At 28.6% G+C, this 15,827-nt stretch overlaps 1 protein-coding gene across 5 annotated transcripts in view; it reads left to right on the top strand.

Moving 5' to 3' along the window:
• Oct-TyrR (Octopamine-Tyramine receptor) overlaps positions 1 to 15,827 on the top strand; it is a 1,169,363-nt gene that overhangs the window by 360,844 nt on the left and 792,692 nt on the right. For 2 of the 5 annotated variants that reach the window (XM_075365899.1, XM_075365900.1), the window contains exon 1: positions 11,228 to 11,415. The exons of the other annotated variants lie outside the window; for them this stretch is intronic. The gene's annotated coding sequence lies outside the window, so the exon portion shown is untranslated. Of the gene's footprint in view, positions 1 to 11,227; positions 11,416 to 15,827 lie in introns of those variants that run through there. 5 annotated transcript variants of the gene reach the window in all.

Genomic DNA, 15,827 nt, shown 5'->3' with positions numbered 1-15,827 from the left:
TTCAAAATGACAAAAAATTCCTTTCCATCTTTTCTCTTCCAATTACGACCATCCTAAACCCCACAGGGAAAGACAGGGGAAGCCTTGTCATGATCGCGGTCGCCACACCACCCCCTCCGTTCATAGTCCTGATGAGCTTTACCGGAGGTCGTCTATTACACCCTCTAACTTGATAAAACAACACTGTCATCAGTTTGGCCTATGTCAGGATGTCACCAATTCAAATGCCTCGGCAGACATTTCCATCATCATATTTACTCAACCGACTGTCGCCATTGTATAGCCACTTCCAACCACGACCACCTACCATAACTTACTACCCTCAACTATCAAATAAATTGGTTTCAGAAGCGCGATTCCCGCGCCTTCATCTAACACCGAATGTTTCACAGAAAAACTCTTCCTATATCTAACTTAAATTAGATTATGCACTCATATTATTACTTGATTGTGTATTTAAACACTAAAAATACCAACAAAACAAGTGTTTGCAACGACAGTTTTGTCCTACAATTCAATTTACTCATTGTCTTCTTGATTAATTTAAAAATCAAGAAACAAATTTACTAAGCCTTTAATGAAAACATAACCTGTATTTCTCTGCTCTGGTCCACTTTCGGGAGCGAGGTTATTGCCTACATCTTTCCACACTGCAGCTCTATCACAGAGTTCTCCACTCATTCTAACAGCGAATATCTAAGCTAACTGGAGCTCGATGCTTAAACGCCTATATTGGCATATTAAGAACCCAGGCAGGACCGTAGCCACTCGGGTTGCTATTCTATTCTATATATAGACATCTTCCACAGCGTCAGACCCCCTAAGCCATCCTCTGCAGGGATAAGAATCTAAGGAACCCAACAGCTGTGCCCCATTCCCTTTCAGTTTTTCAATTAACTTGCAGATCAAAACCACAATTGATTCTCACAAGCTCTCTGGCTACTTTGGTACGATTTTATATCATCAATGTCCTGTGTATACAAATTTTTAAGAATTTATGTTGAGCTTATCCTGAGATATTAATAAAAATATAGGCTAACACAGACGAACACGTATGTATGTACATATTTACGGAAAAAAATGTGTTTTGTGCGTATATATATATATATATATTTTTTTTTTTCATCTTCCGGAAATGTCTACGGTTTTTTGAACTTAGGTTGTTTTGAAACTTCTATACTCACAAAAACTCGACAACGAAATTTTGGGCGATATATTCCTTTCCTTTATAGCTTTTTAACACCAATCGAGCTTTAGCTGGAAAAATAAGTAGAAAAAGTAATTAACTGTTTAATTTTTCTTTATTTAATGTTTTGTTTGCAATGGAAGTATAAAAAAATACTTAATGGACAACGAGTTACAATGACTTTTTTTAATATTTTAAAATAATTAACGTTACTTATTTATTTAGAAGCATTAAGATTATATATATCGACGTAAGTAAAATTAAAATGTAAAAGCGAACTTAAATTTTAAGTAGTACCATCAAAGATTTCATTAAGCAACACTTTTTTACATGTAAGAATCTAACAAGTTTTTCAACAGTTATTTAAAACTGCTTGTCATTATTTTTGTTTTTTGAGTTGAAAGTATTATAATTATTTCTACAATTTGTGGAAGGATTGACTCGAATAAAATTTTCCTGTGTTTTATGGCACGGGCAGGTTACTTTTCTAATGAATGGAGGGTCTATTATCTGACTCTTCATATGTTACCGTACGTGAACACATTCATTTTCAGTTTACATAGTAAATACGAGTAGTATAATATTTATTTTAGCTTTTAAAAAAAACCTTTAAAACTCTATTTTAGGAACAAAATTAAAATTTTTTAAACTTTTTATTTATTATTAAATATATAATAATGGTTTTAAATTATGTATTGATAAACCGGATAAGGATAGTCGGGAAATATAATTTATCAATAGGTAATACCAAAGCATGTTTGTTGAAATATAATAGAAAACTGATAATGTTTGAAGTTGAAATTTGTTTTAAAAACCGTTTTGTAAAAGTTTTTAATCATAAGAACGTTTTTAATTTTTAACTACAACTTAAATTTTTTTTTCATTAAACTGGATATTTTATCGATTGGTTTAAGGTTAACGCTGTTTATACCTTTCTTGTGATAATTTTAACTACCACATTTATAAATGTGGTGTGAGCTGTCTGGATTAGTTTTTTAAGTAGTTTAGACATTTTAAAACTAAAGTTACGCTTTTTATTGAGATTGCCAACAACAGCAAAAGTTTTATATATATATGTATATGTTTTTCTCCCTCTTTTCTAAAATTCCGGTTAAAATATTTCATATGTAGAGTTTCATAAATATTTCTCAATTCACACTTCTTTTTATTTCTTTGTTTTTAGTTTTATTTTGTTAATTTTTCTACATACAACTTTGTTAACTTTACATTTATATTAATTTTTTTTTGGTGTCTACTATTGTTAATTGTTTAAAAATCGAAAATTTTTTTATATTTAGATTTCAAGCAAACTTATTTTGTAAACTGGTTTTTAAGAGTAATATTGTTTTTCAATTGATAAGAGTGTAGCTTTAAAAATTAAAATAGCAAATAACGGAAATAAGGAGAAATTATTTTAAAATATTTCATTAAAATTTGAGTTATAGAATTAATTTTATACAACATTTAATAATATATAATTAATTACGAATTGCATTATGTATACATTTTTTTCGTATAATATATAAACCACAAACTTTCTGTAAATACACAGTAAAAGTTGATTTCGTTAAATTGATTAAATATTTAGAAATACTGAATTCAATGGATTGGATTAATTTTATCATCTACTACGTAATATTTTATATACGTAATTAGAAAAACTAAGAATAACTTAAGAAGCTAAAAAAAGCTTCCCGGAAATCATAAAACAGTTGATTTAGTTTCCTTGTTAAAATAAAATTTAATGAAATAATCGTATGTCAGCATATTTTTCTTTTGTATATTTATCTTACAAATAACGCTTTTAAAACATTATAATTTATTAATTCAAAATTATAATAAAAATAAACTTTATGAAAACAACTGAGAAATAAGTACTAGCTAATAAAATATGTTCAGCGAACAAGTTCAGGATAAACTTAAAACAAAGCATAAAAAAATCATTCCTGATTAAGTGTGATTTTAATTTATTTTTTATTAATTTTTTTTTTACGTTTGTCCGAGAAGACCGTACTTCTAATCTACGTTGTGGATTTAGCACATTTTGAAATTTTATATATATTTGAATTTAAAAATTATTTATCCAGTGTATTTTGAGTACACCACCGTGCTCAATGCATAGAGTAATGCGTCTCATTGATATTTTGTGTTGAATCTCCGAAGTTATGGTTTGACAGGCTTCCCCCATACTTTTAGGCAATATATAATTTATTGCGTATCGAGATTAGATAAATAGACTTTGATTATTTGTAATGAGTTGTCGGATGAGGTAAGGTCGGGGCTTTGTTGTAACGGAGGAAGTTTGTAAACCACGGCCAATCACAAGGCTTTAGAAGTACAGTTAAGACATTACGTTCTCTACAGAAAAATAATCTAGAGCCTGACTGTTCCCATGATCTACTTTAATGTTGAGATATTAACCGTCTTCAATCACAATTCACGTACTACAAAAAAAATTATGTTCCGAACAAATATTGCGATGTCATTCCTTTCCATAAAGGTGAATAAATTTTTAACATTTCTTATGCATAACAGAGTATTTGTCCAGAATACCATATTCCTGGCTCGTAGACTACAATAAATTGCACAATCATTAGAAAACAGTAATCTGGTGTGTGACTCCGCAATCGGAAATAATGCTAGTTAAGCACGGAAGGTTGCAAAATAGTATTTCATAATTCAATTTGATAATTTATTTATAAAATGTAATTCACTTATTTGAGACTGATTACTCAATCAAATCAGCAAAAATGTTTGTATCCGCGTCATCATGTATCTACTAAGCGGCCGGCCTATCTTTAACACCGTCACATGTGTGAAATACATCCATGTAGTATATCTGTTTGAACTGACTTTTTTTTGTTTCTTTTTTATTGTTAGTAATTCTTTAATATTAAATATATTATTTGAAGTTTTCTATATACATTTATTTTTACTTTATTATTTTATATCTAATTATTACAATAATATATATAATACAATTTTCATTCTAATTTTAGTATTTAATGTAAAGTGCTTACTTGAGTTTTTTTTCTTTGCTATTATAAATAAGATCTAGAAAAATGAAATAAATATTTTTATTTCATCAAATAATGACATGTTATTTTTTTTGGTCTGGAAATTATTTTAGTACGCATGGTAACATTGGTAGGTTTTCATTTATCTTCCGACGGGACATTAGTCTATCACTGTTAACTGAAAGTAGAATTGTTTTATTCTAAAGGGCGTAGAGAACGAAATTTCTTTGTAATAAACGGTAAAAACCTTTTACCCGAACTTTTCTGGAACAAGAAAAGCAGACCGAACTGGTTATACGAAGTACAGAAAGACATGGCGGAATTATACATAACCCGTGAAAACCTAAAAACGAAAACCGGAAACTATGAGAAATTAAAAAATACAGAAACAAGATTCCTATCAAAACCCAAGAAAACAATAAGCCGGGTGTACTCTGAACAAGAAAGGGCAAGAAGATCTGAAACCCTTAGAAATTACTGGCAAAAAAGAAAAGCTGAAAAACAACAAATCAGCAAGAAAAGAAATAACTTGCAAAAAAAACGGTAAAAACTTACTTAGAGTAACAGAACTAAAAATAATAATATGAGTATTAAAAATAATTAAAAAAACAGTGGTTGAAAAGTTTAATAACTCAACTTTTGTGTCTTAGCTGTTAGTAAAATCTTTATATGAAATTAATTTGAGTTTTTCTTTTAAGAAGGAAATTCGTAGCATAAAACAATTAAACTATTTGTGTTTTAAAATATGTACTAGCTGCAGAGGCGTGCGTAGGCACGCCTCTGCTAATGTAATATTTTTTTTGGAGTGATGAAAATTGATACAACAAAAATTAAATTAGAAATTTAACTATAGAAATTAATACTAACGAATCGGGATTTTCCGCTAGTAATCGGCACATTCCGGTGCCTACATTTTGGTTATAGTTCATTATCTTATAAAGAAAAACAATCACATAAATAAAACAATGTAGTAGTAATATATGTTTCGCATATATATGCGATAAATTTGCATATACATTGCATTCGATATACGAGTATATGCAATCAATTATTTAAGAAGCCTGAAAAAGAGAAGCCAGAAAAATAAAGGGAGAAGGCTCACTATAATATATAATCTGACAATAATTTCCTGAAAGAAAAGAAAAAAAAAAAGAATATTCTCGAATTAGATAGAATATATATATATATATATAAATTCATAGTGGGTGTGAGAAACAAAATTGCATGGAAGAGAGAATTGACTTGGAAAGAGGTAGATGAAAGAAAGGATTAAAACAAAAATGGAATGGGGAGCCGTTGCTAAACCTTCAGATGTGAAGTATTAAACAAGTAATCTAACAACCATTCTTATAAAATAAAGATCATATAAAGATAGAGATTTATGAACAAAATCTTAAACTCTCTTCAACTTCTTAATTATCAGGAATTAAAATGAGTGTTAGTGTACTTAAAATCGTATACGAGCGTTTGTGTTCCTTAAGTTTGACGCATTTAGATTGTTATCATTTAAAAGTTGTACCTTGATAATTATATGACTAGTCGATAAACACTTTTAATCTAAAGATTAAACTGATTTCCTATCTATAACATTACACTTTCTTACTTTGTTTTCGGTGTACAATTTTGATGTTTAAAGAAATATTTATTTTACAGAAAAAGTAAATAATATACGCGCGCGCGCTTGTGTGTTTGTGTTTGTGTGCGCGCACGTAATATTGATATATCTGTAGTCTCTATAACTACAACTGTACGCAGAAATTTTCATTAAATAAAGTTTAAACGGTGCATTTTAAGTGTACGAATCACGTAATACATATAGGGATTTAAAGCAAACAAAATAATTGTTAAGAAAAAACTCCATTTTTTTTCAAGTAATAAAAGCACTGAATTCAAATTAAAGAGGTGTCAAATAGTGTACATGAAAACACTTAAATATATATGTTATATCGTTCCTAAACTATATTGTACATAAACACATTGATGAAATTTTAATTATTTGTAATGTATTTCCTTCCTAATGATATCGAATTCTTTAAAATGGCTAACCGAAAACCAAAAGATTAAAGTCTTTCTGAAATGAAATATAAGTCCTGCCAAAACGATGATAAGCTTTCTTAAGAATAACAGGTATGAATGTCAGATTTATTAGGAAAGAAATTAATGAAATGGTTTAAGATTTAAGCCAAAACCTCATTATGCATATAAAGACAAGCATGTAAATAATTATATTTATTATACATTATTGCAGAATAATCTTTTTACTTTATATTTAGTACACATATACATTTACCTCATAAAGTTTATTTAAAACCGCAAATCATATTTAATTTTTATGGTTTTAAATTGAAAACAAACGTGATAACGAGTTGACGGTATCTTCTATGTTATAATTTGAAATAAATTTGTTTAAAATTTCACAGTAAATATTCAAGCCTTATAAAATTTCCAAACAGGTAAATTTTCACATTAATTTATATCATTTTTCATGCAAATGCACGTTTATTTTAACGGGCAATCGGAAAAAAAACATGCGTATATAGTAAATAATTTTTGTATTAAATTTTACATTGTCGGAGAGTAATGTTAGAATATGTAAAAAATTATAAAATGAGGATTCATTAGTTTTTAATTGTGGTGCAATTTAATGAAAGTTTGTTAATAGTTTAGCCCTTCATAACAGTCACCTTACGTTTTTAAAAAAAAATGAAATATCACCTAAATACGTTTTTAATCCTCATAAAGACAAGCCGATAAAAATAAAGCAATTCATATTCAACCATGCGTATCGCATATTACACTTAACATTATCCATCCCCAGAGATTACTTCACTAACTATCCAATTATCATATCGTATTTTGGTAACCAATTACGCGGATGAATACGATTGACCAATCAAAACGGTACTACATTTCACCAATCACAACTGTAAAAGGTACTGATTAATTATCAGACAGTAATTTCAACCAATCATATTCCTTATTTTTTAACCAATCATAAGGTGAAAGTAATACTTATTAATTGGAATAAAACTAATTTTGACCGATAAAATTCGTACTGTCTTGATAGTTTTAACACTCATAAACAATCCAAATACTTTTACCTTTTTCCAGAAACAAATCTGATAAACATCCACATAAGAAATTTTTCTCCGTTATTTTATCCGATGAGCATAACAAAATTATTTGTTAACCAATCCATATCCATTTATGATTCAGTATTTATATTTGTATAAACAACCCAGTTTATACACATGTTGTAAGGTTTCATTTTAATATGTGAATTAAAATATTACTATAGATCTTTTACTATAACAAGGGAATATTTAATAAGGAAAGAAATAACGTATTATCGGTTTAAAATTTATGTATTTTTATAAGCACCAGCGGTATCTTTGGCAATAGGGAGAATGGGAAATGTATTTCCTGGAATTGTGAATTGAATTTAGAAAGGAATATTTCAATTCATATATTTGATTTACGAGTCGAAAAACCGTAGCGGCATATAGCGGTGTTTAATTTCGATCTTTTACTGGAAGGATAATTTTGTCGCTACACGAAGCCATGTCGCAAAGAGTAAACGATGCAGATTTTACAAAACGATACTACAGATTATATAGTTTTTAATACAGAATCGCGATACTTACGAAATGGCCAAGCAAATTTTGCAGTCAAACGTGAATACATTCTGACTGAATACGATTGTTACGCGGTTCTCAAAGGATTGAGTTACATATTCTTAATTGTAAAGTCGTTCGGTAACAACTCAATTGTGAACCAAACTAATTATGTTAGTAAATTAACCTAAAACGTTTTGAAAATAAATTCGTACTCCCTTTTTTCAATAAATAAAATTTTAATGCATGAATTACTGTAGATAATGTGTATGCCAACATCTATTAAATATCTGTTTTGATTTTTGTAGTGAATAATAAATTTGAATTTTAAGAAGAAATGGAATACGCAGTTTGTGACAATTTCAGTACAATAATTGTTTATTACTTATATATTTTGACAGGAAAGATTTATGTTAAATATCTATGTCTATAGTTATTGCACTTCATATTCTCCTGATTTGCATTTTTACATTTGGAATTTCTCGTGTTTGTAATAAGAGAATATTGATGAAATAGAACATTCATTTTCGGTTGATGTTCTTCTGTAAGCTTTTTAGACCAGAAATTTTAATAATTTAATGACTAAAGGCATCACAAAGTATATAGTGTTCAATTTCTTTCAAGAATTCGTCACTTCATTTAAATCAAACAAAATTCTGACGACATTCAGGTCTAGAAGATCTTCCTTCTCTCAGTTAATCACAGGAACTGGTGAAAATCAACACTTTCAGAGAAAGTAGTTTAGAATTTCTTTTATTTCAAATTTTTTCCTTTTGCCACAGCCGTAACAAAATACTGGGACAGATTTTGCAAAAGAACAATTGATTTACTCCTTTTCTCTAGAAACAATGCATTATGGAACGTAACTAATTATAAAAATTTCGTGAAAGAATTCTCACGTCTTATATTCGTAATCATAATGTTTATTTTGTACATATCTAATTAATCGTAATTTAATAATATTTCATAAAAGTGCTGACATAATTTAATAACTATACTATTATGAAGGGGATTTTATTGTATTCGTCTTTTCGATATATGTTTTAAAATAGATAACATTAACTTCTTAGTTTGATTTTTCGTAATTAAAGTTTTTCCTAGCATTATAAAACGTGCTATTGAGTAAAAATGAAAAAAAAAGATGTAATATACTCGTATTTTACCTTCTCAGCTTGACTCAAAGTTTTGATTACGCTTTGTTAAAACAAATATCATGTAACTTTGCCTTGAGACTAATATAAACCATTCCTGTCAGCTGAAGATGCTTGAAAGTTTAAACAATTACTTTATTATTACTATTATTACTTTTTTCCATAGGCCAACTGAGGTCACGTTAAATATTGTTGTTTTTCTTTTCCAAATTTCTTTCGTCCTTTGTTTTTGTCTTCCTGTTTTCGAAAATATAAAAAAAATCATTTAATTTGTTATCATCCATTCTGAAGAGGTGTCCGTAAAATCTTAATCTTATCATTTTTATTTTATATTTTCCAAATTTTGGTAAATTTCTTTTGTTGTTTTTAATTTGTAAATTCCGTCTTAAAGTTTTGACCCATAAATTTTCTTAAGACTTTTTTCTATTTTATCGAAATTTATTTTACAGAAAGTGTTCATTATGAACCGTATAAGACCCCTAATAGAATCACTGTTTTGAAATTTTGATATTTCGCATTTCCTGAAATCCATGTTTTGATATAGATCTGTGCCTTCGCATGGTATGAAACTTTTATTGCGTTTTACCTCCATCTCCTTCATCTAATAAGTTCTGGTGATGACTTCTCCCGACAGATTTGAACTTCGCTAGCCTTCTGATCTTTTTTCCTTCCGCGATTACAATTTTTCTAATTTGTTCACTGGTGTTAGAGATCCATTCCATTTTTTCAAATATTTGTAGGCCTACGATCTCTACACCATTTTTCTAGCTCACAAATTTAATTTATCCTTCGGATTTTTTTTCACCAAGATCACCAAATCGTTCCCAAAAGCATAATGATTAGTTGCGAGATATTTAAATTTTGTTCAGAATTTTACGGAATCGTAAATTGCTAGTTGTTTCAACTTTCCATGGATCGTCCAGATTACTTTCTGAAGATTAGAATTGAAAAGGATCGGGAGAGTCCATCATTTTATGTAACTTCAGTTTTTATCTAAATCAGTTCGAAATTTTGCCCAAAATTTTTACTTCTGAAAATATTCCTGTTAATATTTTTTTATTTATTTTTTTTTTTGTGTAGGTTATTTTTTTTCTTAATTTATTTGAATTTTTCTTGAAAGTTTCTCTGTGGACTGAATTGAATGGTTTTTGAAATCTTCTAAAATTACTGTTAATCTGTTATTTTTGGTTACGTGGTAATGCAATTTTGTTTTTAAATTAAAATTTTATTATATTATTCTCGTATGGTTTAAAAAAAGGGTGCTGTTCCAAGCATTAGTCAAGCGTTTTCTCCAATTTTTTCCCTGGGTTTCCTTTTAAAATTTTAATTTTGCTTATATAAAACTGTTTTTGTCTGTAAATCTAATTTTTAACTCTTTTGGTTGTGGCTGTTTAGTTATAAACATTATTTTTTTTAATTGATTTGTTTCACGGGTGTAAAATGTTTATATTTAAACTTTATCTTTGAAGATATTATTTTTGAGATGTTCCGATTCACTCCTCTTTTTCAAATCCTGATCTACAGAATATGAGATGACAGGTTGCTTACTTCATTTATTATAGGGGATTCATGCCACTTGCTGATTGTTTTTTTTTTTAAACTTCATCTTGTTTCTGATTTTAATTTGCGAAAGTACAATCACAATTTTTAATTCATTTCATAATTAATTTACTTTCTTTTCACGATTTAACAACTTCAAATTTTATCAAATAATTTATATTTTGAACAGACCTACAGTTACCGAGCTAATATATATATATATATATATATATATATATATATAAAATTAAACTGCTATTATTTTGAACTTTTGAAAAACCAAAAAATTTTGTATTTTACTTGAAAATTAAATTTTAAAAGCATTTTCAAACACAAACTTATTTTTATAATAAAATGTATAATTATTTTAATATAAAAACATATTTTTACAAAAAAAAAAGTGTAATTTTTATGTTATTTTTAATCTGTTTGTTTTTAAACAATGTAATTTCTAATGTTCAAAGATACTTAGGTCAGGTTTTGCCGTATCTTCTAATCAGAAACTACAATTTTAAATTTATAAATTACTTAAGATTAGTGAGTAAATTTGACACATAACCACAGGCGTTTTATTTTTATCTTAAGTTGATTTATTTTACTGTAATTACATTTTATAATTTGTTTGATATGAATAACCATTATTTCAATAAAATAAGCAAACAGTTGTTATCAGTAAGCAAACTCAAGTTTGTTAGTTTCCGATAGTAAGCCGTTCTAGAAAGTGTCATTCGTTGGCTTTATTTCATTCGTTTTTAAAAAAATAGATTAATTTATTAAACCGGTAATTTCAGTTGTGTGTAAATTTTCATTAACATTAGAAATTCATTCGATGCGGATTTTGTATATTTAGTTAGTGCTGTAAAATTCTTTGAATTGCATGTGATACTGTACAATTCTTTTAAGTGCAGGTAATTTTTTGTAAGTATTTATGTCCAATATGTAATTAATATGGGATGTGATTTTAAAAGTTAAACTTCCATGCTTTCTTTTTCTAGTGATGGCTTGGTTAAAAATATATCAGTAAATTAGTGTTCTTTTATTATTCACATTAAATTTTCTTTAGATTAAATATTACTCACTGCCATCTTCTAAAAAGTGAAATAATTATTATTACAAGACGGGAGTCAAATACATTGTTTGGTAATTAGATCCTATAACAGGCAGTTGAACAGGAGTAATATTTAAACATACCTGAATATCATAATGGATGTATTTAAAAATTAAGATAGCATGTATATAATCTTCTAATTTTAATTGTTACTTTCCCGCTTGGATATCGCTATGGCAGAGCTATAGCTCTAGGAGAGAAAGTATTGCAATCGGTCCAATTTGGGTATAAACGGTTTTACCGAATATTGATGTTTTGACACTTAAGAAATACAAAAAACCGGATGGAAATTTTCCGGATGTTAAGTATTCGTATGTGTTCGGTGTTAGCCTCTAAATCACCTTATAATTATATCTCCAGAACTGCTGGACCGATTTTGACCAAACTTGGTCAGATTACTTCTATATATATATATATATATATATATATGGGGCATTTTTGGATTACAATTTTCAAACTAAAAGGTCAAGGAGGTGAGGCTGTAGAGTAAGGTCACCCTCAGTATCTCGAGATTTCGCCTATTTAAGGTCATATTTTTCTTAAGCACATTTGTTAACAATTAAAAAATAACAATAGCTGCAAAAAAACTTTTTAAAATCGCACCCCCTTCTCAAAAATTGCTGTTTTAGTCGTCTGCTATGTTGTGACGTCACAGGTATAAATAAATGAATAGCATTTAAAGTGTAAAAAAATAATCCGGTCTGGCTGGGTCTTGAACTGGATCGCCCGACAAGCAAAATTTTTTTATGTATCTTGTGAAAATTCATTAATTTAGTTAGTGCCAACCGTCGCCGCTAGTACCGCTACACCCGCGCAAATAAAATACGGTATACACGCGCACTTTACTTAGAATCATTGAAAAATTAAATAAACGAAAAATTATTATCTTGTAGATTACAAGAAGAAAATCGCATTCAATAATACCTGCCCTGCATGTCAACTTAACTTTCAAACTTTTTATAAATAATCATTATATGTTGGATAAATGTCCTTTTTTCGATTATTTTTTATAATATTTTATATATATTTTTTATAACATATTTTATAACATATTTTTTATAATATGTCCTTGTAGGAAATTTCATTATAAAGTAAAAGATGTTAGTAGATGCACTAAATTACTGTGTATTATTAAACAAGGTATGATATTTACATAATTTATTAATATTGTTTTTTAATTTCTAAAAAAAAAATCTGAAAACAGATTTTTAGGACTTCCCCGTCACGCGTTTTTATCTGATGCATGCCTTATACACACAACATTATTTAAAATATTTATCACTTTACTTAAATAAAATGTTTTTTGTTTATTTAATTCAATGATTCTAACTAAAGCGTTCACGCATACCTTATTTCATTCGTGCGGGCGTGGCGGTACTAGCAGTCTAGTACAGGCAATTTGTCATCAAAATAGGCTTTATTTGAAAATCCTTACCTACCGATAGATCTTTTGTCCATGCGTTAGGAGTGATGAGGGAAGCTTAACTCCAGATTTTTAATATCCTCCTCCCATCCCTCCCATTGATTTTTTAAAAAGTCAAAAAGTTTTTGAAATGCGTTTTTCTCTGAATCTATGCATGTTAGAGAAACGTTTTTCAAACAAAAAATGTAGAAGACATTCTCTCTACAATTAATGTATTGAAGTTATGCCGTATAATTATTAATTGAAATGGTAGGTGGCACTGAAGTTGTAAAAAACGGGTTTTTTCACCGGAAAAGATTGTTTTTGTCTGTATTGCATTTGGAAAAGTTGTTAATCTCAAAAAAAAAACAGACAACTTTTATTCAAACAATTTTCTTGTACGACTTAGCATTCCAGAGTTATAGCGGTACAATGGTAACGCAGCGGTCCTATTGCTACTGTAGCCGGGGAGATCGGCATTGTTCAGCGACTAGACCGGTTTCGACCACGTGCCCAATTCACAACATTTTCACACTTTCACAAGCTACAGCTCCAAAACGGTAAGTCGTACAAGAAAATTGTATAAATAAAAGTTGTCTGTTTTTCTGAGATTAACAACCTTTTCAAATGCAATACAGACGAAAAACAATTTTTTTCGGTGAAAAAACTCATTTTTTACAACTTCAGCGCCACCTAGTATTTCAATTTCAAATTAAACGGCATAACTTTAATGACATTAATTGTAGAGGAGAATGTCCTCTACATATTTTGTTTGAAAAACGTTTCTTTAAAATGCGTAGATTGAGAGAAAAACGCACTTCAAAAACTTTTTGAGTTTTCAAAAATCTATGGGAGGGGGATGTTAAAAATCTGGAGTTAAGCTTCCCTCATCACCCCTAACATATGGAAAAAACATCAATAGGTAGGTAAGGATTTTCAAATAAAAATACAAATTTACTGTACTAGTCAGTTTAAATAAATTTTTACACTAAATTATTTATTTATTTACTTAATTCTACCGCTAACCTGTGACGTCACAACATAGCAGATGACTACAGCAGTAGTCCGGCCGCTAAGTGGGACGTGGGGTATATAAGGAGTGAGTGGCTGGGTTAAGACCCTACTTTGATGGAGAACAAATTTGTGGATCCATCGAGATTCTAATAGAAAAAACTGCAACGATAAAGATCCACTGTACTACTTTCTTGTCTTCGCGAACTCGATTAGCTAATTCAGAGGGCAACGATGTAGAACAGAGAAGATATCCGAAAGAAGACTACAGCGAAGTCGAAGGCTGAGTCAAAACCCACTGATGTAAATGTCTACTGAGGCATTTAAATCGGTTGCATCCCAACTGAGGCCTTTCTGGTGACTGTGATACTTAATTGGTTAGAGGGTCAAGAGACGACCTCCGTTCAATCCATCAATGCTAGTAAGGAGGGGGATGGATGTTGAAACCGCAATCAACACTCAACACAAGGCGGGTGTCTTCCCCTAAGGGGGTCGGGATGTACTACCTTCTACAATGTTTCAAAATTATTACTCTTTTTTGGAGAGGGGAACAATTTAGCAAAACACTTCTACACAGAGATGTCTATCTATAATTGTTCACAAAAATATTTTTAAAAAATTCAACGAAAATCTCCCGTTTTACTGCCTTCTAGAAATCTTCAAAATTAAAACCATTTGTAGTGTGAGGATGAAATTTAGAAAAAAAGTTTTTTTACAAAAGTTGTTTTCTTTATTAATATTCACAAAATTATTAAAAAAAAATATATAACCTTAATTATGCAAAAGAGAAGATTTCGTTTTTCTCCTTGTATTCCCCACCCCATGACCGTTTGAATTAAAAATTTAGTAGCATCAATGCCTCATATATAAAAGTAATCTAACTAAGTTTGGTCAAAATCAGTATATTGCGGAAATTTTGATACCATTTTTCGGTTTTCTGGGGTTCTTAGGGGTCAATTCGTCAAGATTCGGTGAAAACCGGATATGCCCAATTTTGACCGATCACCATATTTCCCCTTCTATATAGTTATAGCTACTATATAGACGGGAAAGTAAAAATATCTGTACGTTTATTGGTAGATAATATTTGGTTATTAATTTATGTAATTAATTAAATAATAATGTTGATATTAATTAAAAATCCTTTTAAAATGTGAAATTTTAACATTTTAATTAGTATAATGCTATAGCTAAAATAAATTAAATCAAGCGAAATAAAAAAATAAATTAAACTATTAATGTTCTTTAAGAAGTACTGGTGTATATTATGTAAAGTTTAATATTGTACTAGAAACTACATATTCATTTCATAATTATTATTACCTGCACGAAATAATTTAAAACTCAAGTTTTACTTTTAAAATGTTCATTGTTAAAAATTTTCTTCATATTTTTTTAACTCCAGGCATTACAAAATTTTCTTATTAGTACTTTAAAAAGCTTTCACTTCAATGTAATAGTTTTACATAGGTTTCTTAATTTAAGAGGATATTTTATGAGCAATGAATTAATAATATTTATAATTGAAAATTATGCAATTATTTTAAATAATTAAAAAGATAACTGCATAAATTGTTATATAATTAAATAACATAGAAGTTTCTTCAAAAGTCCTTGAAGTAGTACTTAAAAACAAAAAGTATAATGTTAGTGTAACTTGATAACTTTTTGTTACAGATTACTTATTATTTCTATTTGTTTAAAATTTTATAAAAACAAAAGTTTTTCAACTGATAGATTTATAAGTACTTGTTTTTAAATTTAAATAACTTATAAGTAATTAAATTAATAAGAAAAAT

Source organism: Lycorma delicatula, chromosome 5 (genome assembly GCF_047948215.1).
Source record: "Lycorma delicatula isolate Av1 chromosome 5, ASM4794821v1, whole genome shotgun sequence".
NCBI classification, from domain to species: Eukaryota; Metazoa; Arthropoda; class Insecta; order Hemiptera; family Fulgoridae; genus Lycorma; species Lycorma delicatula.
The sequence above is the reverse complement of the archived record's forward strand: the minus strand, read 5'-3'. Positions and strand labels throughout refer to the sequence as shown.